This window comes from Podarcis gaigeae (assembly GCF_964106915.1).
Source record: "Podarcis gaigeae genome assembly, chromosome: 6".
Lineage (NCBI taxonomy): Eukaryota > Metazoa > Chordata > Lepidosauria > Squamata > Lacertidae > Podarcis > Podarcis gaigeae.
Window position 1 is genome coordinate 15,330,635 of NC_139682.1, and position 25,583 is coordinate 15,356,217.

Here is a 25,583-nt window from a genome sequence, read left to right on the forward strand (position 1 = left end):
AGAGTATGCATGTAGACAAACACACATGAGTACACACTCATTATATACTCAAGAAAGTGCCCTCTCACCCCTACTCCTCATCAGATTTGTGTAGAACCACAGAGGAAAAGAGGGATATTTCCCTTCCCAGCACCACAAGTGTCAGGGGCTCAGGAGCAGAGGCATAGGAGAGGGAGGAAATGGAAAGTGAGGGGGAGGAATCCGAAGGGAGCGTAGGCGGTGACAGTGTTCAGAGGGATTCCATGAGCCTCTCCAGCGAATCGGAAGATTCACAGAAGGGAGCGCCGATGGCCAGGGGAAGGGGGGTGCCAAGGGGGAAACCCCAGAAGGAAGGGGCCAGCGGGGACTCCCAGAGCAGCAGTTGGAAATCAGGACCAGCTTCCCCACCAGAGCGCAGTGGGGGGGAGGAGTCCCAGGCATCGGGACCAGTGTTTTCACCACCAGCGAGAGGAGATGAGTCAGGATTGGCCACGCCTCCATCGGAGAGCGGGGAAACAGTCAAGAGGAAAGTTACCGGCTGGGCGCGCGCGCCAAGTTCAAATGTACAGGCGAGCGGCACAGCAGGTAGCCCGGATAGGGAGCCAGGTCCTAAAGCCCGCCGGAAGGAGGGGCAAGACTCAGGGGGGTCAGCGTCAGAAGAGTCCAGAAAGGAGGAAACCCCAGGGGGCAGAAGGACCCAGAGGAGGAAAGAACAACGGAAGAGGTGGAGTAAGGCTAGAGTCTTAAACTGGTGTCTAAGAGGCGGAGACTCAGATGGAGCTTCGCCGATCTAAGCTCTAAGACGTAGAGTTGCACGCTGCGGTTTGGAAATGGAAACTAATCTTCAATAAAGACTTTTATACGTTATTACTGACTAGCATTGGTCCTCTGTGAGCTGGGACCTGGAGGCAACTCTGACAACAAGGAAATAACCCCCTTTTCATATCCATCATCTGAAGAGTGGCCAGGGTGATTTTCCTCCCCACTGTGGTGCTGGGCTGTTAAGAGCAGTTCCTTTTAGCCCAGCCCAGATCGTTCATCCTTACTGCAGCTTCAAGGGAATTTTCCACTGATATTCGGGTGCAGGAAGTTCCCTGCACACACCCCTAGTGGGTGCTGTTTTTCAAAACGGCAGCACCCACGTAGCAGTTACATGAAATACACCCATACATTTCATGTGTAACCTAGCTTGCCCCTTCCCAACGTTCTCGGTACCTCCTTGCTATTATTTACTGATTAATTAGTTTACCTAAAGGGTTTTATTTTTTGTCAGATTGGAATTCCAGGAGGCTGCAAAAATAAGAACCAATAGCTAACTCAGAATAAAACTGAATTAAAACCCAATACATGCGTACCTACTGCTAGGAGTTTTTGTGTTTGCTTTCGAGGGAGGCAGTAGGCTGAATGCCAGGGGCCCCTTCTGTTGTTGTTGCTTAGTCGTTTAGTCGTGTCCGACTCTTCATGACCCCCTGGACCAGAGCATGCCAGGCACTCCTGACTTCCACTGCCTCCCACAGTTTGGTCAAACTCATGCTGGTAGCTTCAAGAACACTGTCCAACCATCTCGTCCTCTGCTGTCGCCTTCTCCTTGTGCCCTCTATCTTCCCCAACATCAGGGACTTTTCCAGGGAGTCTTCTCTTCTCATGAGGTGGCCAAAGTTTTGGAGCCCCAGCTTCAGGATCTGTCCTTCCAGTGAGCACTCAGGGCTGATTTCCTTCAGAATGGAGAGGTTTGATCTTCTTGCAGTCCATGGGACTCTCAAGAGTCTCCTCCAGCACCATAATTCAAAAGCATCAATTCTTCGGCGATCAGCCTTCTTGATGGTCCAGCTCTCACTTCCATACATCACTACTGGGAAAACCATAGCTTTAAGGGCCCCTTCTAATTCTTGGAATAGCCAAGCTAGCTTCTTGGTGAGGTGCTACCTGGGTAATGGGCCATTAAAGGGAACAAAGAAAGGGGCTCTGTGCAAGACAGAAACTGGGTGAGGTCCCTCCCTCACTTTGCAGGGGGTCAGAAGGACAAAGGCAGAATTGAGAGCAGAGAGTTGAGTGATATGAGTATAATAATAATTATTATTATTTATTATTTATACCCCGCCCATCTGGCTGAGTTTCCCCAGCCACTCTGGGCGGCTCCCAATCAGTGTTAAAAACAGTACAGCATTACATATTAAAAACTTCCCTGAACAGGGCTGCCTTAAGATGTCTTCTGAATGTCAGGTAATTCTTTATCTCTTTGACATCTGATGGGAGGGCGTTCCACAGGGCGGGTGCCACTACCAAGAAGGCCCTCTGTCTGGTTCCCTGTAGCCTCACTTCTCGCAATGAGGGAACCGCCAGAAGGCCCTCGGCGCTGGATCTCAGTGTCCGGGCTGAACGATGGGGGTGGAGACGCTCCTTCAGGTATACAGGACCGAGGCCGTTTAGGGCTTTAAAGGTCAGCACCAACACTTTGAATCGTGCTCGGAAACGTACTGGGAGCCAATGCAGATCTCTCAGAAACGGTGTTATGTGGTCCCGGCGGCCACTCCCAGTCACCAGTCTAGCTGCCGCATTCTGGATTAATTGCAGTTTTTGGGTCACCTTCAAAGGTAGCCCCACGTAGAGCGCATTGCAGTAGTCCAAGCGTGAGATAACTAGAGCATGCACCACTCTGGCGAGACAGTCCGCGGGGAGGTAGGGTCTTAGCCTGCGTACCAGGTGGAGCTGGTAGACAGCTGCCCTGGACACAGAGTTAACCTGCGCCTCCATGGACAGCTGTGAGTCCAAAATGACTCCCAGGCTGCGCACCTGGTCCTTCAGGGGCACAGTTACCCCATTCAGGACCAGGGAATCCTCCACACCAGCCCGCCTCCTGTAGCCCAAAAACAGTACTTCTGTCTTGTCAGGATTCAACCTCAATCTGTTAGCCGCCATCCAACCTCCAACTCTAGCTTCTTCTGAGCTAGAAGCTAGAAGAAAAGCAGCAAGCTGGGAAACCAGAAAGAGTCAGAGCAGTATTTGATTTATGTCTGAATCCAAGGTTGTGGCTATGGGGAAATCAAGGCTCCGTTGGTGTGCTAATGCTGGGAGCCCCTTCATCATAGGCTCTGGTTGTATATATGTATAAATAAGGCACATATAAATACACCACAGCTTCTGCTGTACGTCATTCAGAAGGAAACACAGAAACCAGTGGTCCATCTAGTCTAGCATTCTGTTCGCACAGTGGTGGACCAGATGCCCATGGGAAGAAGCCCACAAGCAGGACCAGAGCACAAAAACACTCTCTCATCCAGCAGTTTCCAGCAATTGGTATTTAAGGGCACACTTCCTCACACAGTGGAGGCAGAACATTACCATCAGGGTTGGATTAGTATTAACAACAACAACAGCAATAATTTATTATTTATACCCTGCCCATCTGACTGGGTTTCCCCAGCCACTCTGGGCAGCTCCCAACAGAATATTAATAGTAATAATAAAAAAGTGATAAAACATCAAACATTAAAAACTTCCCTGAACAGGGCTGCCTTCAGATGTCTTCTAAAAGTCAGACAGTTCTTTATTTCATTGACATCTGATGGGAGGGCGTTTCACAGGGAGGGCGCCACTACTGAGAAGGCCCTCTGCCTGGTTCCCTGTAACCTCACATCTTGCAGTGAGGGAACAGCCAGAAGGCCCTCGGCACTGGATCTCAGTGTCCAGGCTGAACAATGGGGATGGAGATGCTCCTTCAGGAATACTGGGCCGAGTCTGTTTAGGGCTTTAAAGGTCAGCACCAGCATTTTGAATTGTGCTCAGAAACGTACTGGGAGTCTTTCAGGACCAGTGCTATACTGTATGTTATATCTTATCCCTCCTTTTAAAGCCATTCAGGTTGATGGTCATCACTGCCTCTTCTGGGCAGTGTCTTTCCTAAACCTTCCAACATTCAGCTTCATCAGGATGTCTATGAGTTCTAGTGTTATGAGAGAGAGAGAGAGAGAGAGAGAGAGAGAGAGAGAATCATTTTTCTGTGTTGCTTTTTAAACTGTTGCTATTTTAAATTGTTGTGACCTTAGAGTGAAGGGTGGATAAATAAATAAATAAATAAATAAAAAACTCTACACCATACCTTTAAAACACCTGTAGTACATTTTTAAAGCATATGGCTCCCCTCACAAGAATTCTGGGAATTCTAGTATGTTATGAGTACCTGAAATTGTAGTTCTGTTGTGGGTAAACTACACTTCCCATGTTGTTGTTGTTGTTGTTTTTTGTGGGAAGCCATGCTTCAAATGTACATTAAATGTGTTTTAAACATATGGTGCAGATATGACCTAATGCCATCTAGTGAGTTTGTGGCAGAGAAAAAAAATATCTACCTGAGGCCTCCTGATTCATAGCTCAGTTTCTCAGCCACTATGCTTCGCCAGCTCTGTAAAAGAAAGTAACATCCAAACTCAGAAACTGGGTGTTGCTGTGATCAGCAGTAACTCGGACATGTTGTGTTGCTCATGTTTCCTGAACCCCATCTTCTTACCTGCCCAGGTGTAGTTGGTTTATCCTTTAATGGCTGGAGCCACCCAGTGACTCACTCCTTCCCTGTTGATCGGCATCCTTTCCTCCAGAATGGAAATTTACATAAGAATTCCATAAGATAAAGAACTAAGACGCTGCAATTAAGCGGCCTGGATATAATTTGCTTTCCATGGGCCCGGTAGCACTCTCTAAAGAGCTTGAGGGATCAGAAACACTAGGAACAAGATTGGCAAGCAGATGGCAAGATGTCTGCATGCGGGTGATCAATACGAAGAGCATGCCAGCTTATTAAGCAACGATTTGTTTATTTTAATTTTCCTCTGAACCAGCCTCAGCAATATCTTCAAAACCAATCTGAAATAGCTTTCACTGTCTTTTCCAATGGCTCTTGGACACTAGTCTGGTGTTTGCCAAAACATCCGACACCTCAGGTAAATTTTATCATCACCCCATAATCTAATTCCAATTCATCCCTGTCCCTTATGTAGCCAAAATGGAAAATCTATGTACAAGATGAGGGTATGAACAGACACAGGGCAACTTTGAACTCCAGCAAATCTTTGGGCAGGGGGAACCTTGAGGAAGGGAACTCCCAAAACAGGCCAGTGGGGGCTGAGTTTGTCCAGGGATCACAGACTGCTCACCCACACCTTTAGGGAGAGGAACATGCACAGTGGGTATGGAATACTGGCTGAGCCTGCATGCACCCCACACATTTTAAGCCCATTGAATTGTTGGAATTGTAGTTTGACACCTCTACAATTCCCAGCACCTGTAACAAACCACAGTTTCCAGGCTTCTTTTGGGGGAGGGGAATGTGTGTTTTAAACGTGCTTTAAATGTGTGGGGTGTATGCTGGGGAGAGGGGAGGAGAAAGGGTGGGTAGGAAAGGTGGAATGGAGCAGCTGGATCCCTGAACAGAAGCACTCAGCACTGCAGAGCCCCACTAGTCTGTACCAATTGTGAATTCAAGTCATTTAGCCCCTGTGAATTTTGCGGCAAGATGTACCGTATTTTTTGCTCTATAAGATTCACTTTTTCCCCTCCTAAAAAGTAAGGGTAATGTGTGTGCAAATTATGGAGCAAATGCAGGCTGCGAAGCTATCCCAGAAGCCAGAACAGCAAGAGGGATTGCTGCTTTCACTGCGTAGTGATCCCTCTTGCTGTTCTGGCTTCTGAGATTCAGAATATTTTTTTTCTTGTTTTCCTCCTCCAAAAACTAGGTGTGTCTTGTGGTCTGGTGCGTCTTATAGAGCAAAAAATACGGTAATTACCTACAAATAAGATAGTGGTTTCTACATACCCAAGAACTCCTGAGGTGTGCAGATTCATGTACATTTGTAAATTAATAGAAAAGGAAAATAAAAACCCAAAGGATAGCTGAAGATGCTCAATGAATGGACTTAAGGTGGCATGGAATGTTCAGTCATCGAAAGGGAGAAAGAGTGACTCGCTTTGGCGGCAGGGTGGGGGTGAAGATATACTGCAACATTTTGTTGCAGATCCCACTTCAATAGTAGGGTGCAACTGACTCCGGCACCTCACACAACTGTCTCAAGGTGATGTACAATAAAGTGTGAAAGAGGTGTGAAAGAGAAAGAACTGATCCAAGCATCGTGTGCCTATGTGATTCACTGTGTTGAGCATTGAGTCATGCTGGAAAGGAACTGGCAGCATGCTCTGGCGCCAGGTCATTTGGCTACGCTGTTACATTGGGTGTGGTCCAGATGATCCCATCACAACTGGTGCAGAGACACGGCAGGTTTATTTGCCCAGTGGCGACTGTTTGTGAAGAGGACAGACCGAAGTAGTGACTCATGCAGAGATACAGTGGGCACCCTCCTCTGTGGATGGAGATTTCAGTTTTTTGTTTCAGGACTGCCATCAGCATTGGACACCCACAGGGAGCTGCTGGGATCCTGGCACTCCTGTAGGACCCCGTGGTGCTAACACCTGCTGTGGGCTCCTACTGACTGTGCTTGTGAGTCACCGGTGTAATTTTGTACAGTGATTATTGTTATAAATGTATTGTTATATTTTTACAGGAAGCACATAGGCCTCCATCTCTTCAATGAAAAAAGCAGAGCTCTAGCATTGTGTAACAGTGATGTGTACCATTCATAGAATACTTTTAGAATGTTTAAAATACTACTGCACATACATAAAATGAAGAACAACAATGTGATGTGTGATGCAATAGAAACCAAGATATGTTTACTCAGAATTAGGCCCCATGTATGCTCAAAAGGGGGACGTGAGTGGTGCAGTAGGTTAAACCACAGAGCCTAGGACATGCCGATCAGAAGGTCAGCGGTTCAAATCCCCGCAACGGGGTGAGCTCCCGTTGCTCGGTCCCTGCTCCTGCCAACCTAGCAGTTCAAAAGCATGTCAAAATGCAAGTAGATAAATAGGTACCACTCCAGCGGGAAGGTAAATGGCGTTTCCGTGTGCTGCTCTGGTTCGCCAGAAGTGGCTTAGTCATGCTGGCCACATGACCCGGAAGCTGTACGCCGGCTCCCTTGGGCAATAAAGTGAGATGAGCGCCACAACCCCAGAGTCAGGCATGACTGGACCTAATGGTCAGGGGTCCCTTTACCTTTACCTATGCTCAAAAGGACGTATTGCTTTGTAAGCATGCAAAGGAGTGGGAGACCTTGAGTGGCATTCAACTAAGTTTTACTTATCCATGTTCATTAATGTCAACGGATTGACTCTGAGTGACTTAGCTGAATACCACCCACAGTTATTTTGATGGATCCTATTTTAAAAATCTATAAGGGATGCTCTTAAAACAGACAGGGTTTTTTGCTATATGAAACCTTGTTGAATCTCATTTGTTCCCCCTCCTTTTTCAAAAATCTTACACACAGAGAGAAAAAAAAATCTGAAAGGGCTTCCCAGTTTATTTTCCTAGATGGCTGAATGCAATATTTTCCCTCATTAGTGGCATCAAGTCTGGGAATAAGCAGTGGGTCCCCCCTTCCCCCACTATTTCCATACCCCCCCCCCAAAAAAAAGAAAAAGTGGGTGGGGGAAGGAGAAAACTACAAGTACAACCCTGATCAAATTGATTTAAACCCAGTTGAAAAAACACCCTAACCAATTATTCTGAGCCAATGGAAATTTATATGCATGGAAGGACACAACCAATTGAGAGGATTACAAAAATCACAATGATGTGTGATATAATTGCATGAGAGACTCAACCTGCAAAGCTTATTACAGAGGCTGAGGCTGGCCAGTGGCTGTCATTGCCCAGGGTATTATACAATATCTTGGTCGGCAGTTATACAATGGAGGCTCTGTTAGGCAACCTGCTACCTTTCAGTTCTCAGCTGCATCTCTTCCTGCACCAGGAGGAAATGCGGACAGTGTGAGTTTCTCCTGGCATCTTCCTGCCTCTCTTTACCACGTTCTTGTAGGCTATCAGTTTCCCATGCTCCTGGCAGAGGCTGTGCACCTTCAACAGCTGCACAACAGGCAGAATAGGCCTATTACTTCATACAGAGGGGAAGTTGCACCTGTTGAATTTCAGCCTGTCTTGCAGCCATTAAAGGCACAGATCTTCTATCTGGGCGGGGGGTGGGGCAGTTCTAAACACCCTGCCTAGTTTGTAAATGGTTGCCTCTCATCTTACCAGGCTGAAATTTGGGGATTACTAAATTGTGTGAGTTCCTGAAGTGGGGGGTTAGTTAGGCATGGCTTCCCTCACCTCTTCTTGCCTTTGATCAGCACCTCTCCCTGCCTGCCCCACTGATGGGGCATGTTGCCCCACTCACAGACTCTAAGAGGTCATATTTTTGCATTTCCTATTTCTGATTGAGACTATACACCCAGGGTTGTCTTAAGCATAGGTGGCGCCGGGGTGCAAAGATCTGCCTGGTGCCCCACCCCCCAGTTGCCCAGTCCCAGGCACACAGGAGGGTGGAGCTGGCCAACCACCTCAGCGTCTCGCTGGCTCAGTCGCTCCCAAACTCGAGGCGCAGAGCCGCCCACAGCAGAAGAGCCCACTGCGGCCCTCCGACTGACGGGCGGGCTCTTCCCTGGAGTCAACTCTCAGGCCCTGGACTCTCGGCCTGGCATCCCTGAGAGCCTGGCACCCGGGTGCCCTGCACCCCTAGCACCTATGAGTAAGACGGCCCTGTATTCACCTCTCTCTGCATTGAAGGAATCATAGAATTGTAGAGTTGGAAGAGACTCTAAGGATCAGATGGTCCAACCCCTTGTAATGCAGGAATCTCAGCTAAAGCACCCATGACAGACGGCCCCACAACTTCTGCTTGGAAACCTGTTTCAGGAACAGTACTTCAGACGCCAAGTGGAGGGACACAAGGTCAACCTTTCCTACCCTGCAAACGGAAAACTAGAATGGCAGGGAGAATGGCATACCCTCCAACATTCCTCAGTTGAAAACAGGGACATTTCTCACTCCCCACCCAACTGACGCTCCTCAACACCCATTTTTGTGTGTGCCCCACCCCCTGAGCATTTCCTATCAGAAGAAGGGTGAGTGCCACCACAACTACAGTAATGGGACACAACACACACACCCTCCACTGTCCTGAGAAAACCCCTTAATCTTGATTTTGTTATTTGGTAGATTTACAAAAAGGAAAAACACACACCAATAAATCAGTTTTAGAAAGGGGCAAGATTAGGCACGGATGCACAAAGCACTTTTTAATTAAAAAAATTAGAGACGCTTTATGTTCTGCTCTACTCCCCCTTTCTTCCCACCCAGGGCAGCTCTGCCCTTTGTCTGTGCATCAGACCTAGCATGTTGCACAGGGCTGGGCCTCACCAGCAGCAGCCTCTCCTCCTCCTCACTTGCTGTCCAGCTGCTATGAGCTGACCAAGGGAGGAGGATGTCAGCAGTGGCCATGGAGAGGATTTGATATCCCACTTTATCACTACCCTAAGGAGTCTCAAAGCGGCTAACATTCTCCTTTCCCTTCCTCCCCCACAACAAACACTATGTGAGGTGAGTGGGGCTGAGAGACTTCAGAGAAGTGTGACAGGCCCAGGGTCACCCAGTGGCTGCATGTGGGGGAGCGGGGAAGCAAACCCGGTTCACCAGATTATGAGTCTATCGCTCTTAACCACTACACCACACTGGCTCCTTGCAGCCGCCGTTGCTGCCACTGCTGTGCTCAAGCACTAGCTTATCCTGCTCCCTTACAGGGGCGCCATCTTGAATAAAATATTGTGACCCAGGTAAGCCTCACCATGCATAATTGATCACATGGCGCAATGCCATTTGAATCGGAATGCCCATCAACTTCATGAGGGCCTTGTCCCCTCAAATATTTTATTGTGGGGGCCAAAGCCACCATGGCCCCTAGAGGTTGGCTCCTATGCTACAGTGCCCGAGCTTGGCAGTGACAGCGCTGGCAGGGAAAATAGGGACATTCCAGGACCAAATCAGAAGCTGGAGTGCCTTTTGTAATTCCTGGAATGTCCATGGGGAATAGGGACACTTGGAGGGTGTGGAATGGATCTAGCCAAAGGTTGTCCTTGACACCTAATTTTCTATGTGGAGGGATTTTTTTTTGTTTTGCTTTTTCAGGAAGGAGCACGAGAACTCCTGCCTGCAATCTCAAGTGGTGCAATCCAAACACAGCCTCTTTTCTATGACTTCAGCAAGAACGAGGCCTGCGGCATCAGCTTGCTGAACATGCCCCCCCCCATGCCATTTCACATGCTACCAAGTGTGAGACTGCAATATGTGTATATGAATGCTTTCCGTGTTCCTTCAGAGCTGCTGGCACAGGTTTCACTGATCTTTACTTTAAAGCCACAAGAACGAGCTCAGTAATTTGGGGGGGGGGGGACTCTTTGCCCAATAATAAGATATAAACTTTCAGCTAGGAAGCAGATAGTTACAAATACCCATTCAGATAAAGAAAAACAAGAAATGCAAAAATAATGACTGCTTATTAATAAAAAGGATTGTTTGTGTGATGATTGAATGATGCCAATGGAACTGTCTTTGCAACATTGATGACAGTGCCTTTCACCAGCTTCATCCGTTTGGCCAGTTACAGCTGTTCCTGGACAGAGATAGCCTGACCGCTGTAGTCCATACATTGTCAACCCTGAGGCTAGATTACTGCAATGTGTGGGGCTGCCCTTGGGCTTAGTTCAGACAAGTAATTTCGTTGTCCCCGAGAGGGGGCAATGACAATAAAGATATTATTATTATTATTATTATTATTATTATTATTATTATTATTATTATTAGCTCCAACTGGTGCAGAAGGAGGCAGCCAGGCTGCTAATGGAGGCATCTGGCTGAGAACATACAATACCAACTGTTAAAACACCTGCACCAGCTGCCCATCTACTGCTGAGCGAGGTTCAAATCACTTGCATTCATTTACACAGCCCTTAACAACTTCCTGTATTTGTGTGGGGATACAAGACAGGGACTCTTTGGTGATGGTCCCCCAACTCTGCCCCAAAAGCATGAATGGCAACATTGTTGTTGGCCTTCCATCCCTACCTGTTTTGACTGATTCCAGGCAGAGATGACTCTTACGTCGAGACTGGCTACGAGAAAGCACCTTTCACTTAAGAGTAGCAGGTTATCTTAGGCAGGCTGCGTGGAACACACAGCTCTGTTCACCACCTTGCTGCTCCTTCCTGTGCACTGGCATTTTCCACCTGAGGCAATTGCCACACTCTCCCTAATGGCAGGACCGGCTCTGGTTCCAGGAATCTGCACCCTACCCTACACCTCAGATGTGAGAGGCATTTCAAAGCAGTCAGGCCCAACCATCTTAGATCTCTCCTTCCATCGTGCAAATGGAGATTATCCATGTTCTAAGGTTTGCTTGCAGTGAGAATGAATTACCGTTGAAGATGTTGCAGTCTGAAAAGGGTTGGAGACATGGCAAGCAATAACCGACCCGATTCTTTTGAAAAAGTGCAATCAGCATTTCTTTAATCAGCCTGAAAGTTCATTTCCATCTCTGGACTCACATTCCATCTTCCTCCTTGAGAGACAGAGAGGATCTTTTGACTACAATATAACAATCCAGTGTATTTTGAACCCATTTTTGATTGTTGCTTAATTTCACTCTAATTAGCACCGAATAACAAGAGTCCCTCAGCAGCACCTCTTTTGCCAACTTTTAACAAGCTGTCAGAAAAAATGGAGTGTGAATAACAAGCTCAGTTTATATAGGCTACATCATTTTGTGTGGCTTTTTTCTTCTTCTTTGTATCATCCGAGTTGTCTATCTTCATCTGCAACAGAGAACTGAAGCCACTACATTAGGAAGGAGAAGCTAATATTTGCAGATATTTAAAATTTGGAGAATTCTCCATATTTCCCATGCAAATTTTGAGTGCAAAAGCGTGAATTCAAAATCTGAGTTTGTATTTTAAATGCTTTTTTTGCTTAAAATCTAACATTCAAGTAATTGGGCTTGCAGCCATTGGTGTCCATGCAGAGTGGACCAAATTTCTTTCTACTCATGCATCAGAATCCCCCCTTCCTCTCATCTCCCATGAGGACCCTCCAGTGCAGATTGGTGAGTGCAGGAGAAGACGACAAATAAGTTCTGTTGAGCAAGCAGAAGTCCACACACATAACCCTGAATACAACCCTTTTCTTTTTTTAATTTTGATTTTGTCAGGCTTCAATTAGAAAAAAATAATAAATTGACCATTGTCAAATATTGAAACAAATTACTACTATTATACATGCCAAATACTGTCAAATATTAAATATTATCTTGCCTGCTGATTACATTTATTATCGGAATGGGTCTTTGAAAGAAATGCTCGACAGAAGAATTTGGACAATTCTTTTTTAAATCAGCCTGGATTATACATTATGGTCTTCAGAAGTAAGTTAGATAATGTTACTTAACGGATTACGGTATATAGTTAGTAGTCAGACATCAGGACTTTTTAAAACCAAACAATTAATTAAGTGTGATGAATTTGCACTGGGTAACAATGTGGATAATCTTCCTTTTTTTCTGTTTCTCCATTTAAGACATCATACATTACCTGCTAATCTTTAATTAAGAAAAAGTTCATCATTTGAAGATCAGGCTTTAGAAAGAACAGGAGTGAAAGGGAGGATATAAAGAAGCTGTAAGATTCTAATAAAATTTAATAAAAAAGTAAGGTTTTGCTTTGGTTTGAACCATAAACTTTCAGGAACACCGTGATAAAGCTGTCAGCCTTGGTTCTGCTTCTCTGCTCTATTTTTCCAATATATTAAATTCTCAGTTTGGGTGTTGGCTTTAGTTTTTCATCAGTCATAAGTTCAGTCAAGAGGTCATTTAAAATATATATATATCCTGGTGGCGTGTTATTTGACACTTTTATTGTTGAGAGCCCTGGTTGAAGCCATTCTGTGTATAATTAACCCAGCAGGGCAACTTGGGTTTCATTTTTGCACTTCCAAATTCTTCAGATTCCAACTCCAGAATGTTAATAGATGACTGAGATTATGCCTACCCAAATAGCCTTTTGTTTGATTAAGGCAGTGGTTTTTCAAACTGCATCCCTGGGGTTTCTGGGAATCATATCGGGGATTCTCCTCAGTGAGGAGATCGGTAATAAAGATGTACCTCTTTCCTGAGCCTTTGACACCTGAAGTGTGTGTGTTAGGACCCATCCTATTCTCTTGACTGTAATGTGTTTTAAATGTTGTTTAATACCATATGTTTAAATAGTTGCAATCCATGATTTAACCCAGAATAGAAGAGCAAGTAAGAAATTTTAATAATAATAATAATAATAATAATAATAATATAAAAAACTGGAAAAAACAGCACACCCCATTTTCTCACATGAGAGCACCAGAGCCAATTTGGGTGCCATGGTCTCATGCAATTTTGCACCAAGATCTCAACCAGAAAAAGTACTTCCCCCTGAAAAATACCCTTTATTCAGGGCTACGATCTTGCACGGTGCCCCAAAAATGTATGTTTGGGGGCACTGTGTGAGCATCGCCCCAGAAAAAGTGCAATTTTGGGGCTCTATTATCTCAACGCAGGTTATGTGACTTGTGTGGGAACACAGGCTGGAAGATGCACGTCCCAGTTTTGGGACTCAAGATGATGGGGTGGGTATGTTGTTGCTGTTCCTTTCCACTAGGAATCGTCTTCTGTACTGCTCCTCCAACTTCAATCTGCCCCCAGCCAGTTGCCACCTAGCTGCCTTCTTATTTACATCCATTCTAGGGGGTGGTACAGCCTTTCAGCATCCTTTTTTTTTAAATAAAATTTTTATTAAGATTTTTGCATTACAAAATAGAAAAAGAAAAAATACAAAATGCAAAATAAAAGTTGTTAAAAACAATCAATCTTTTCATCACATTATTTTTCATTTACTTGTTTCTCGGACCTCCTCATACCTCCCTTTTTTGTATTCCAATTCAATTTATTCGCTCAGCAGTTTCTTTCCCTCTTTATTCTACCCAGATCTTTAAATCTTAAATTATTATAACCTTGAATTTTTACTTATACCATTTTTCCATATTCTTTTATACCATTACAGCTAGAAACCACTTAATTTCAATCCAACATCATTCTAAGATTCATTAATTTTACAATGTCTCTGTAGATAGTCTTTAAATTTCTTCCAGTCTTCTTCCACTGACTCTTCTCCCTGATCTCGGATCCTGCCAGTCATTTCCGCCAATTCCATGTAATCCATCACCTTCATCTGCCATTCTTCTAGAGTGGGTAAATCTTGTGTCTTCCAATATTTTGCAATAAGTATTCTTGCTGCTGTTGTAGCGTACATAAAGAACGTTCTATCCTTCTTTAACACCCATTGGTCAACTATGCACAGGAGAAAGGCCTCTGGTTTCTTCAAGAAGGTATATTTAAATACCTTTTTCAATTCATTATATATCGTCTCCCAGAAAGCCTTAATCCTTGGGCATGTCCACCAAAGGTGAAAGAATGTACCTTCAGTTTCTTTGCATTTCCAACATTTATTATCGGGCAAATGATAGATTTTTGCTAGCTTGACTGGGGTCATGTACCCAGGCTTTCAGCATCCTTACTCTCAATGTTGCCCTTATAGAACTCAGCAGGGAAGAGGATGGTGGTGGAGGAACTAGAATTAGTTAGCTCTCCTATTGGCCTCTGCGACTTCCACCCTAACAGTTTCAATAGGCACCAGTCTCCACCATGATGCACAACTGCAATGGAGTGCTTAGTGTTTTCTGGAGCATATTCATAGTGTGTTCAATGTGTTAGGGAGGTCAAACATGACTGGCTGCTTTCCTAGGTGTACTGAGTGTATAACCTATTAGACCATGTCTCAGAAACTTGTGCAACACACTAGACTTCCATGGCTGACATGCAGCAGTTCCTTGACAGTAGGGATGGAGGAAATGCCCTCCCCCAGTTTTCATTTTCATGCAAACCTATCAAATAAATGCTTCTCTAATAAATGCAAAGACTAAGTTTCAAATTTTTCACTTCAGATTTTGCAATGCAGTCCCTCCAACTGCAACACTGGGCACATTAGAGTGCTATTTCCTCAGTTGTGTGGAGCCCCATGTATAATAGCAGTACCAAGTGATGGTTGAAGGCTCCAGTGTGATTAGATGGCAGCATAGGAACAACTCTAAAAATGGGTCAACAAGAACAAAATGCATTTCACACTTTTGTGTGTATTTGGCAGTTCCTTCCATGTACAGGAGGAGGAGAACGAGACACGGCATTAGCCACTGAACTCAACGTCCGCAAAATCCTGGTTTTCATTTTTGTTTAATAAAGTTTCCAGTCCTCATGGCTGTGATGATATGCTTGGAAATGCACATACAGTGCCTAAGCCCCTGGAAAGATGCTATGAGTCAGATGAGATGGTCCATTGCTTCAGCTCAGGGTAGGGCAGCAGTTTATATAATATACTCAGTATCCCAGCACAGAATTTTTTTAAGTAGATTTGTTTCTTTGTGCCAAAAAGACTATCAGTGTAGAAACTACTGCGATGAATGGGAGCTGCAACCAACGCTGTGTTTGAAGACACAGAGCTTTTCATCTTTGAAGTTTAAGACTAGCAGTAAATTCCTGAAAGTCAGTCCTATTTCCTTTTATATTAGCATGTTAACAAGCTTTGAAAGACAAGACAGACCTTACAGGACGACACAGCTGGGTGCTCCTCTAGTCTGGGGCTCTAATGAAAGCCAGAACCTGCATGAGGGTTGGGTCTGCGGCTTGTCTGCTGTTTACGGGCTCGGCAGGGGAAGCCCGTTGCTGCCGCAGCAGCGATGAAGCCATCATGTCCTCATCAAACACGGACGCACTCGGCATTGCCCAGGAAAGAAACAGTTGGGATTAATTAAGAAAGGAAATGCCGCAATATTTGCAATTACTTCTGTCGCTTAAAGAAAGAAAGAAAGAACACAAACCTTTCTACCAAATGAAGGCCAACAGTTTAAGAGGAGCATCGGGAAGAAGAAAGCACGTGAAATAGGAGGAAAGACTAGATGGGAACTGATTAAAGGAAGAGGCCTAAATCATGAATGAACCAGAGAGGGGTGGTTATGGTTTAAATTTGCTGGGCTGGAACGAGGAGAGCCATTAAGGGACTACAAAAATCTCCAGGCTGAGTAAAGTGTGTGTGTGTGTGTGTGTGTGTGTACACAAAACACACACATTAGGATGGTCATGTGCTATACTGTACATCTAAAGGGCTGTCAGAGGGCAGTCCTCCAAGCTATTTTATTCCCTAAGAACATAAGAAGAGCCTGCTGTTTCTGGCCAATGGCCTATCTAGTCCAGCATCCTGTTCTCACAGTGGCCACCCAGATGCCTGGGGGAAACCCACCAGCAGGGTCCGAGCAGAAGAGCATCCGCTCCCTGCCCCTTGTGGTTTCCAGCAGCTGATCATCAGAAGCATTGCTGCCTCCAGCTGTGGAGGCAGAGAACAGCCATCAAGGCTAGTAGCCATCAATTATCCCCCATGAATTTGTCTAATCCTCTTTTAAAGCCGCCACTGTGTCTTATGAGAGTAAATGCCATTGTTTAGCAACGCACTGCCTTCCCGGCAACCGAAAAGAGCTCCCCAAGAAACTTTTGCAATGTGCTCTACGTGGGGCTACCTTTGAAGGTGACCCAGAAACTACAACTCATCCAGAATGCGGCAGCTAGACTGGTGACTGCGGGCGGCCGCCAAGACCACATAATACCGGTCTTGAAAAACCTACATTGGATCCCAGTATTCCAAGCACAATTCACAATGTTGGTGCTGACCTTTAAAGCTCTAAACAGCCTTGGTCCAGTATACCTGAAGGAGCGTCTCCACTCCCATCGTTCTGCCCGGACACTGAGGTCCAGCGCCGAAGGCCTTCTGGCAGTTCCATCATTGCAAGAAGCAAAGGAAACCAGGCAGAGGGCCTTTTTGGTAGTGGAATGCCCTCCCATCAGATGTCAAAGAGATAAACAACTACCTGACATTCAGAAGACATCTGAAGGGAAGTTTTTAATGTGTGACATCTTACTGTATTTTTGTTCTTTGCTGGAAGCCACCCAGCCAGATGGGTGGGGTACAAATAAATTATTATTATTATTATTATTATTATTATTATTATTATTATTATTATTATTTTGAAAATTGAAACAGAATCAAAAGCCTGAGATAAGCAGGTGCCTAATTCTAGTCGGAGAATACACTTTTCTGGCAAGGCAGCAACAATCAGAAAGGTAAACTCTTGTGGTCAATGGGTGCTTCCAGACTATCACTATTTTGAGGTGGGACTCAAATGGCAAAATCAGATTGTTACAGTTGATTGGGAGATCCTGTGCAATGAAGTTCAACAGTGTTGACACTGGGTGTTTTCTTTAATATCTAAGATTGCTGAACAGATTTTGCTGCCCAATCCTTCTCTGGCCCTTCTGGCCCTAGAAAGCGACACAAACCCCTCTGTAGCTCACAAAAATCTTGTGTTCATGATGCTAGCAGCCACCATGCTACATGTTGCCGTGCAACCATGTAGGCACCCCATATATAGAAATCAGCAAACCTGTGATATTTTAGGGTGCAGGCTAGCAGGCGGGGCCCATTACTTACATCATAGGAGCTTACACAACACAAAACACTGTATGTACCATATTTTTCGCTCTATAAGACGCACCAGATCACAAGACGCACCTAGTTTTTGGAGGAGGAAAACAAGAAAAAAATATTCTGAATCTCAGAAGCCAGAACAGGCTTCGGGATGCAGGCTGCTATCCGCAAGCCTTGGGAGTGCTCCCAAGGCTTGTGGATAGCTTCCTGAAGCCTGGAGAACGAGAGGGGTCAGTGCGCACCGACCCCTCTCGCTCTCCAGGCTTCAGATAAGAATGAATGCTCATTCAAGAGCAAGCGTCGTTTAATCTCCCTGCACACAAATGAGAGTGAATGCTCAATGGACAGGTAATCTGAAAACGCCCATTGTAAGATGTCCCTTTAATTTGTTTCACACATCCCTTGAAGATTTAATTGATTCCAAGCTTCCATGTGCACCAGGTTAGATGACCAAAACAACAAACAAGACCTCTCATGCCCTGGCATTGTTTAAACTGCATTGCCACACAAGAAATCTGGATATATGGGGATGTGCCTTATTAAATTCTTTAATAAATCACTGCTGGCAGTCCTAAGATGATCTTTGAGACTGCAAATAAGCAGGGCACAAAGAGGAACAGGCTTTGTAATTTCTTTGATCGCAGACATTAGAGCCACAAAAGAGGGGGGAGGGAGGAGTAAAGTAATGACATTCAAATGAATTTATTTGAAATGTGTTAGCATATGGCATTGGGCACTTAATGCATTATTTATTCCAACAATAAACTGTGTATGCAATAAACTGAATACGTAAATGAAGGACTTTGAAAAACCATTTAATTCCCCCCCCCCCACTAAAATATAATCACTGGAATTTTCATTAAATGTTCTCTCTCTCTCTCTCTCTCTCTCTCTCTCTCTGTGTGTGTGTGTGTGTGTGTGTGTGTTCCATGAGTCCCATTTGGAGGGAGAATATTTAAAAGAAAGCAAGTTTTTTTAAAGGAACAAACAAGGTAACTTAAGTGGTGTAGCGGTTAGAGTGTTGGACTAAAACCTGGAGACCAGGGTTCAATTCTCCACTCTATCATGAAGCTCACTGGGTGACCTCGGGCCAATCACTGTCTCGCAGCCTAACCTTCCTGCCAGAAGAAGTGTGGATGGTATCTGAAGAAGTGTGCATGCACACGAAAGCTCATACCAAGAACTGACTTAGTTGGTCTTTAAGGTGCTACTGGAAGGATTTTTTTTTGTTTTGACTATGGCAGACCAACACGGCTACCTATCTGTAACTTCCTGCCAGAGTTGTTGGGAGGGTGAAATGAGGAAGGGGAGCTCCATGTGCACCCCTTTGAATTCATTGGAGGAATGCTGGGGTAGGAATTCAACAAATAAATTTCTATATCTCTTACTTCCAAAGTCCAAACCAGCAGTGAATAATCTCTAAGGCCACTTACGCAGTCGTAGATAGAGGAATGAAATGTGAATGAATCCCCGCTCCACTTTTAAAATGCACTTTGTCCCATTCCCGTTCATTCACTACGATTAGGAGAAGGTCTAGCATCCAGCAGTTCTAGATGCAATGCCAGCATGCAGAGACAAAGAAATAGCCTGGCCTCTAGAGTTCTCTGTGGAAGGAAAATAGTATAGTAGCTATGCCAGTACTGAGACACAAGGCCCTACAGCCACAAAACCTGATAAAAATCTTAATGACAGTAGAATTGACTGACAAACCCATCAGCACACATAGCATCTAAAGGATGTTTCCCAGCTTGCTTAAGGGCATAGGATGTTTGCCAGCAAGCTTGCTCCAAAATCAGGCATGTTACGATGCATGTGCCATATCAATTGCCAGTGCTGGGGAATTCAATATTTTATTTTATTTTATTTTATTTTATTTTATTTTATTTTATTTTATTTTATTTTATTATTTTATCCTGTGAAAACAGGATGCTGTACTGGGTCTAGCAGGCTTCTCTTATGTTTTTTATATCCCATTCATATGGAAACATTACATTTTTTTCAGCATTCATTTGTGTAAAATTAATTAATTTAGATACATTTGTTTTCTTGCTTTCTCACTGTGGCGGCAAAGCTGAATTTATTTCTCCAGAATACCCACAAAGCTTATAGCATTTCAGGATAAAGTAGCAGCTAAGAAAAATAAATAAATAGGGCCCTGACTGCAGGTTATTTCCCCCTCAAATGTGCTGGTGCTATACTGTGCATGAGGCATTCTGGGGGAACAAAATGGCAGCCACTTGGAGCGGCTGGCCATGTGTTGGTACCAGGCAGACCTCACTTGGGTGAGCATTCCACAGATAGGAAGCCACAACCAAAAAGGCCCTCTCCCTTATTGGCATCCCTGAGAAGGGTTGCACATGTCCCTGCAAAAGTGTCTGGACAGGTTGATGTCAGGAGACGTGCCCTGGAAGATACTGGGGTCCTAAGCCACAAAGGGATTTTCAGGTAAAACCCAGCACTTGGAATTGGGTCCAGAAACATACAGGCAGTGACTGCTGCTATGTCATGTCATGTCATGATGTTATGTTGTTATGTTATGTTAATACAATTTATTACCTGCCCTTCATGCAAAGTCTGGGGGCAGGTTACAACAATTAAAACACAATATTGAAAACTGTTTAAAGCAACTTAAAATTACAGAAAGGAGATAAATCCTAAAAAAATATGCATCTCAGGTGTCAAAAGCCAGGGTAAACAGGTGCCTCTTCAGCATTCACTGAAACCTGTACGGTGAAGATACCAGAGGCACCAACGTGGAGAGGGAGCTGCTGCAGAGGAGCCCCCCCAAATGAGCATTTGGTAACTTCATCTTTAAATGCAAACAAAATTAAATTTCTCTCCCTTCCTCCATCCCTAATGATCCATGCGCTTGGCCCAAACCCAACAAGAGCCAGAGAATTGGAGACATCTTCTCCCACCCTTGCTTGAGAATCTTGCTCCTTTATTTTGCAAAGATTCTGCAGCTTCAACAGCAGTATAAATCAAACCCCATCGAATTTAAAGGATAGAGCAGGGTGATCTATAGGGTTTGGGCAATGCATTTGTCTTCCTGACCTGATACATGTTGAGCACCCTGGTTTTCTTCTTGTTGTTTTCATTTCAATTATGCATATGCAAACGTCGGAAGCAAGCAAATGTTCCTCGAGTCATTACAAATGTCGTTCTGATCATATTCTTCTCACCAAGCAAATTCATAATGTCAAGCCCCTCGCAGAGCGATGTTGATCGTGCACAGCATCCTGATATGGAAAAAAAATTCACCCCAAGTCATTAGCAATTAGTTAATTAATCCCAACATAAATTATTAGAACAAAGTCACTGGGCACCGCTCAGCCAGAAGCCATGTGGAAGGGCGGGGGTGGGTGGGAGAGGCTTCTTTTCCAACTGCCCCCAAACAAGAAACCCATCAAGCAGAAGAAAAGACTGAAGTGGGAATGGAAATGGAAATTTTCAAGAAAGCAAGCATGTTGCTAAAGCATGGATGAGCTAAAAGGAACCCAAGGGTTGCATGAGGTCCTCCCTACTTTCCAGTTTGCCACAGTTGCCTGGGGGGTTAGTATGTTGCAGTCATCCTCACAACAATAACATTTTCACTAGGGAGATGAAACTAACCCACTTGGGGAGACAGAAGAAGAATCAACTTAACCACGGATGCATTGAAATACCCGAGAAGGCTTCCAGCAGGGATGCAAGGAGGCAGCAATTTCTTATCCTGTCCTGGGTTCATTGCAATCCACGCTGTTTTCTTTCTGCTGCAATTCTGCTTCTGCTAAAACCTACGCTGTTGGTGTGCTATGGACTATGTAATTAATTACACAATTAATTTCAACAGAAGGGAAACATTGAAAGCAATGCAGAAAACATTTATTTACACAACGTTTGCAGACTAGAACACAACGAAAATATCGCTCCTATTTTGCTTGCACGTTTTCCAGGATTTTCTGCTCCCATTTCCGGAAAAATTCTTTAACATCCCTAGTATCCAGTATATAGTTTGGAAGAGACCTGATGCCTGGGCTTCAAATGTATTGTCATGCTCTCCCGACTACTTTGAGAAGTGAGAAGTTTCAGGAGTGACGGTACTAACCCAGGTGCCATTTCCTTTGGAAGGAGGGTCCACCCAAGAGACTAAACGCATTTCTGTAACATTTGGGTTTATTCACAGGTATGCAGGTTGAGCACAGAAGAAGGCACAGCTTAGCTGCCAAATCCAGTGCCTCACATCAGATCACCAAAGATACAGCACCACATAAACACTGTCCGGTCTACCTCACAGGGATGTTTTAAGGAAAGAATGGGAGAAGAACCATGCACACCTCCTTGGAGGAATGTCTCCTTTTGGAGGGGAAAAATGGGTTAGAAATGTGGTACATAATTTTTGGTTATTCCAATGAGACTTTCTTCATGTGTTTTTATTGCCTTTAAAAGGAAATGCACCAAGTTCTTTACTGAGATAAATGGGATAGCCCTAACTCTGACCTGCCTCAGCACCTTGAGGACCAGATGTCATCCTGCAGGTATGTGGCTGTACATGTCTATTAAATGCCTTGCCAAAAAAAGAGGGGGGAATACACATGGCTTTGGGGAGCTGCTGTACAATAAATGCTAAACTGGCCATTATTTGCTCTATAGGTGTTATTGTAGTATAATCCCTTCCCCTGTGGGGTGATGAAAAGATTCCTACAATAACTCACTCTTGTCATTTCAAGTGCACTGTAATCATCCCCCCCCCCTCTCCCATGTTGCTCTCCTCTTTTTCTGAAAGATGGCAGCATTCCTTAAGATGCCCATAAATTTCAACATAAAGCCACGGTTCCAACATTAATTATATTAGCTGCCGCGGAGATTTGCAGGTGTTCTTTTAGACACTCGAACCTGCTGTATTTATATCTGCCTGCCTCAGTTGTTGGACTGTTGTAAACTTTATATCATGCAAGGTATATAATTACACTCCGTCTTAAAACTCCTGCACAGCAAACAACTGCACACCTGGCCTGTTTGTAAAAAGCCACATTCTTGTCCAAAAGGATTGAGGCACTAGCAAATACTGCCTCTCCGGTAGCAAGAACGAAGTGAGGCCCTTTTGTCAGCAGCAGGGACCCCCAACTTTTCCAGGACCGGGGATACATTTGGAAACCCTAGAAACTGTCACAGACACCACAGAAATACCCATTTCACAGAAGGAAAAAGGGCAATGCTCAAACAGGCAAAATAACCACACAGTCTGAACTCCAGTAAGCAGGGAAGGATCACATAGCACAAGAATGCTATCTAACTTCCAGGCTGTTAATATTTTGTTGTGGGATTCAATTGCATTTGGAAAATTCAGGTTCTGCCATTGTAGTTTATAAGCAACAGACCCACCTCCCTCCAAAGATCAGACTTTTCACAATAAGGAAAGTGAGAGGGAAAGTGTGGATAGCACTTGCATTGACACAATGCCATCTAACCGCCCTGCAGGGACGCAGGTGGCGCTGTGGGTTAAAGCCTCAGCGCCTAGGACTTGCTGATCGAAAGGTCGGCGGTTCGAATCCCTGCGGTGGGGTGCGCTCCCGCTGCTCGGTCCCAGCGCCTGCCAACCTAGCAGTTCGAAAGCACCTCCGGGTGCAAGTAGATAAATAGGGACCGCTTACCAGCGGGAAGGTAAACGGCGTTCCGTGTGCGGCTCTGGCTCGCCAGAGCAGCGATGTCACGCTGGCCACGTGACCCGGAAGTGTCTCCGGACAGCGCTGGCCCCTGGCCTCTTGAGTGAGATGGGCGCACAACCCCAGAGTCTGTCAAGACTGGCCCGTATGGACAGGGGTACCTTTACCTTTACCTTAACCGCCCTGCAAACAACTCAGAGTGAATGTACTTTATTATGTTGCCCAATCACAACAAATTGAATTACTCACACCCAAAAACACATTTTTAAGATCCCTCACTGAAGAAATTTGCAAAACTTAAATTTCATCCTCAGCCCTAAAAAGGCACGCCCTAGCACATTAAAAAACCAATCTTGTCTAATCTCCCTGCAAACAAATCAGAACGAATTCTCAGCTAGAAGTGCCCATAGTCTGAGAGTCCATGTTCCTATTTCTCAGCGTCCCAGGCCTCTGAACACAACTATCCCCCAAACTAAGTCACATAATTAAAAAGTAGGCAAGGCAATGCACGCAACACCCAAAACAAAGCAAACAAAAATCAGACAATGTTCTCATTTTTTCAGGGCTCCTGTTTGGACAGCCCTGCTCAAGGAAGCCCTGCGAGGCTGGAATCCTCTCGGAAAAGATCAAGCATAAGAATGGGGCTTCCCTGCCAATATATGAAACAAAATTTAAAAATTCATATGCCGCCTCATTCAGCTTCCTAAGGTAAATACACATACCCTATCCCTCACTGTGGTAAGCAGGGGGTGTGAGATTATTGTCTAAGATCCTGGCCTTTCTCAACTATGCTTCAATGGAGATTTCCCTGGTTGGTTGCTGCATACGACGAAGGATGAGGGATGGTGCTTCATGTACACATAAAAGGGCCAAGCATATCTTCACTTGTTAAAGCAAGAAATTACTCACATGTGGCCACTGTGTTCAGCTGAACAATATTTGTTGCACACACACACACACACCAAATATTGGTGTAAGAAAAAGTCTCAATTAAAAGCTGATATTGTAATACCTTCCCTACAACAAGGTGAAACCATTATTTACAGCAAGGTGAAACATTAAATCTACTCCTTTCCCAAAAAGCCTGAAAACACTTTGCCTAAGGACATTTCTTCACTGGAAACGTAAGCAACCAGCTATGGAGCGGCAAAACAAAAGCTGTCTTTCACCTGAGAAATATAACAGTGGGCTCCATAATGAAATGTTTGATTCATAACAAATTATTCACATGGTTTCCATGCTGTTCTTGCAGACTGTATGGGACTGTAAGAAGAGGAAATGGTTTCAGACTAGTAAGTGTCTGCAATAACAAAGGGGAATGTCTTTCTTCTTCTTTAGAGATCTCCCATCCTTTTTTTCAGTTTCACGTTTACCTTTCTGAGAATGACTGAAACACAGATCTGCGAAGCAGAAGCAGGAGTTCTGTTTTGGTACTAACAGATGGGGGGAAAGGTAAAGGTGAAGGACCCTATAGTCAAAGGTGACTATAGGGTTGCCGCATTGATCTCGTTTCAGGCCGGGGGAGCTGGCGTTTGTCCACAGACAGCTTTCCGGATCATGTGGCCAGCATAATGAAACCACTTCTGGTGCAACAGAACACAGTGACGGAAACCAGAGCGCAGGGAAATGTTGTTTACCTTCCCACCACAGCGGTACCTATTTATCTACTTGCACTGGTGTGCTTTCAAGCCTCTAGGCTGGCAGGAGCTGGGACAGAGCAATGGGAGCTCACTCCATCGTGGGGATTTGAACTGCCGACCTTCCGATCAACAAGCCCAAGAGGCTCAGTGGTTTAGACCACAGCACCACCCGCATACCTTTTACCTAAACAGATGTACCAGAAAGGGATGGCCACTTATGCATCACCCCTCACAAAAACAGGACAAAGTAGGACACATTTTTGAATAAAGTTTGCATGTGCTCATTTAGCTACCTTGATGCAAATTTAAAAATAAATACTATAATTTAAAGAGAAAGACTAGACATCTCAGCATACTGAGGAAAACTGTGATCAGTTGACCTGATCTGCTGTCTAGGTGCAAAATTTTCTTTATCACAATTATAAGTAGTTTGTTGAAGGGTTTTCAAACCTGCTGCATGCAAAACTCACAGAACCAAGATTCAAAGGCAGCGAAATCTGAGACTAGCTGATGGGCTTCAGGTATAAACATCACACCCTGAGGTGTCCTGGGAACAGACTCTGAAGCGGGGATCTCTTAGCCGAAACCTGAGGCCACTGAAGTGGTCAAATGATGCTTATAGCTGCTGAAGCTTAGCATGGAAGGAAACCACGGCCGACTCTGAATGTAGTAAGAACGCCAGCTACGAGGTAACTCTCCTCCTCCCCTGCATATTTTTCTGTCAGCTGGCCTTCCCCCAAAGTCCGTTGCAACTGTCAACGCTGCA